Below are 3,692 nucleotides of genomic sequence, written 5' to 3'. Positions count from 1 at the left end.
GTAGAGTTACTTCAAAAATATAAAAAGGCCCATATTCGGCTGTTTTCTGATTCATGTTCTAATGTTTCTTCTTCACAAACAAACCTGGAGTTGTGTTTTTTTTGTTTTTTTGTTTCATTCACACATTTTTAACTCACAAACCTGGAGTTCTTCTCTCGTCTTGCTCCACTGTGTTTTTAAACTCCACACACCTTCACTAGAATCATTTGGATCATTTCAGAGCTGGAATCTTTTTACCGAACTCAAGGTCAAAGGAAAAACCGTCAATGTGAAAACTACAACTCCGTGACATCACAAAGTGGAACAGAGCGTTTTGAGATTTGGAGACAAACTAATAAAGCTTTTGTTACTTATACTAAGTTAATACTACTACTACTACTACTACTACTACTACTACTACTACTACTACTACTACTACTACTACTACTACTACTACTACTACTACTGCTGCTGCTGCTGCTGCTACAATGACAACTACTTTTACTATTACAATGATAACTGCTACTACTGCTACTACTAGTACTACTACAATGACAACTGTTAGTACTACTACTATGCTACTACTGCTACTACTACTACTGTTACTCCTACTACTACTACTACTACTACTACTGCTGCTACTACTAGTACTGCTACTGCTACTATTACTACTACTACTACTACAACTATGACAACAACTACTACTACTACTGCTACTGCTACTACTACTACTACTACTACTACAACTACAACTATGACAACAACTACTACTACTACTACTACTGCTACTGCTACTACTACTACTACTACTACAACTAAGACTACGACAACAACTACTACTACTACTACTACTACTGCTACTACTAGTACTGCTACTACTACTACAACTACAACTAAGACTACGGCAACAACTACTACTACTACTACTGCTACTGCTACTACTACTACTACTACTACTACAACTACAACTATGACAACAACTACTACTACTACTACTACTGCTACTGCTACTACTACTACTACTACTACTACTACTACTACTACTACTACTACAACTAAGACTACGGCAACAACTACTACTACTACTACTACTACTACTGCTACTGCTACTACTACTACTACTACAACTACAACTATGACAACAACTACTACTACTACTGCTGCTGCCACTGCTACTACTACTACTGCTACTGCTACTACTACTACTACTACTACTACAACTACAACTACGACAACTACTACTACTACGACTACTACTGCTACTGCAACTACTACTTCTGCAACAACTGCTATTACTACTGCTAGTACTACAACTACTACTGCTACTGCCACTACTACTGCTGCTATTTCTGCTACTACTACTACAACTGCTACTGCGATAACTGGTACTACTACTACGATTACTACTGCTACTGCTTGCTACTACTTCAGCAACAACTGCTACTACTGCTACAACTATGACAATGACAACTACTAATACTACTACTGCTACTGCTTCTACAACTATTACTACAACTGCTGCTACTGTTACTGCTCAGAGTAACCAGAACTTCTACTGAAGTAAGACTACTCTAACTTCACAAAAAATATTACTCAAGCTGGAGTAAAAGTACATTGTCTGAAAACGTCTCTGAGAAGAACAATTTCACTAAAAGTTCACGCAAGTAAATGTACTTCAAATGTGTACTTTTAATAAAGCATGAAGTACTTTGCAAATGTTTAAATACAAGTTAAATCTAGTTTTATATTTAATTTCTTTTTTTGTTCTTTTTGTTAAATGTACAACTTTTTAAATATGTTTGCAAATACGGAGACTAAAGTGTCAAAATAAAGTAAAACTAACTAACTCACTAACGAGTATTTACATGTTTATTAAAAATAATCAGTAACTTGTTGTTTTTTGTTTTTTATTTCAAACACTCCCCTGATGCCCTCCCGGTGCACAGGGTGATTGCTGGAGGCAGGTGACATTGACCTGCCCTCCTCCTCCTCCTCCTCCTCCTCCTTCGTCGTCGTCGTTCTCCTCCTCCTCCTCGTTTACAGACTGTCTGGGGTCGTGACCTTTGACCTCGGGGTCGTAGGGGTTTACAGACACCTGAGGACGACTCTGACCTCTGCAGATATTTACAGACTCGAGCTTTTAACCACCAACAAAGTTCATTTAGCTTCAGTCCATGTGTCATTTGTTCATTCACTTTTCAAAATAAAAGCAAAAATAAGAAAACGAATAAATAAAAAAAATATATATATATATAAAAAAAAAAAATATATATATATATATATATATATATATATATATATATTTTTTTTTCTTTCATTATTTGTCTCTAAAACCAAAATGAAAAAACGGACAAGGATTTTATTTTATTTATTTATTTATTTATTTTTCAGTTTTCAATTGTGTTTATTAAATGAAAAATGGAAAAAAAATGGATAATGGCTGTTTCCTGTGACTTAAACTGTGATGACAGACTGAAGTAGGACTAAACCAGGACTAAACCAGGACTAAACCAGGACTAAACCAGGACTAAACCAGGACTAAACCAGACTCAGTGGAACAAATTGTTTCAAATCTGTTTTTTTCATTTTGGTTTTGGAGACAAATAATGAAGAAAATGTTTTTTTTTGTTTTGTTTATTTGTTTTCTTATCTTTTGGTTTTATTTTGAAAAACAAATGAACCCTTGATTCTTGAGGTTTTTGATTCTTGATTTTGGGGTTAAACAGGAACTTTGGTCCAGTGTTACTTAATGAACATTTCCAAAAATGTTAAATTAACTCTAGAACAGATTGGACTCATATAAATCCTGAGAAAATGTTAAAATTGATTCTGTGAGAGTCCATTTTTTTTAGGTTTTAGGTCAATAAAAACCCGTGTTATTGTGTAAATTGATTGATAGCATTTATATAGCGCCTTTCAAGATCCCCAAAGTGCTTTACAGTTCATTATTCAGTCACTCCACACTCAGTGGTGGTAAACTACTACTGTAGCCACAACTGCCCTGGGGCAGACTGACAAAAGCGAGGCTGCCAGTCTGCGCCATCGGCCCCTCCGACCACCACCATCACTTACGCACACACCACTTTCATACTAGGCAATGTGGGTGAAGTGTCTTGCCTAAGGACACAACGACACAGCTGGCGCCCCCCTGTGGCACCTGGAACTCCTAGCGTCTCCCATCCATGTGGTCCCCAGGCCCAGTCTGCTGAGCTTCTGAGATGTGACAGGATCAGGCTTTGACAAGCTGGTGTGGCCAAATGCAAGATGGATACGTTTAATGCCATACACCGGGACATTCAAGACAAAACAATATCATCAACATCTCCATGGAGACAAACCGTCCACCAGAAGAGTTACACACTGCAGCTTTAAGCAAGTTAACTTTTTATTAATTCAGAAAAAAAACAAAATATACGAGATTGTGAGATTGGTTTAAAACAGATTTAATGCCATACTGCGGAACATCAGAGCACAAACATCACCATGGAGACAGGCAGACGGTGACAGTCCATGAGAAAAGTTCCGTAATTCATCTTTAATCAGAACAGGAGAGAGAATATGTCTGTGGTGTTTAAGTTGGTGCAGTGTAAAAGTTTTATAGACACATTTTCAGAACACGAACATTTAAACATTTTCAATTTAAAACTCCCCAGAGTCAAATTATGTGTAAATGTGAAACTACTGCTGCTCTGAACGAAGAGAAGAGAGAGAAG

The sequence above is a fragment of the Boleophthalmus pectinirostris genome, unplaced genomic scaffold (assembly GCF_026225935.1).
Source record: "Boleophthalmus pectinirostris isolate CB_2022bp ecotype Guang Dong unplaced genomic scaffold, ASM2622593v1 HiC_scaffold_19, whole genome shotgun sequence".
Lineage (NCBI taxonomy): Eukaryota > Metazoa > Chordata > Actinopteri > Gobiiformes > Gobiidae > Boleophthalmus > Boleophthalmus pectinirostris.
Note: the sequence above shows the minus strand (reverse complement) of the source record.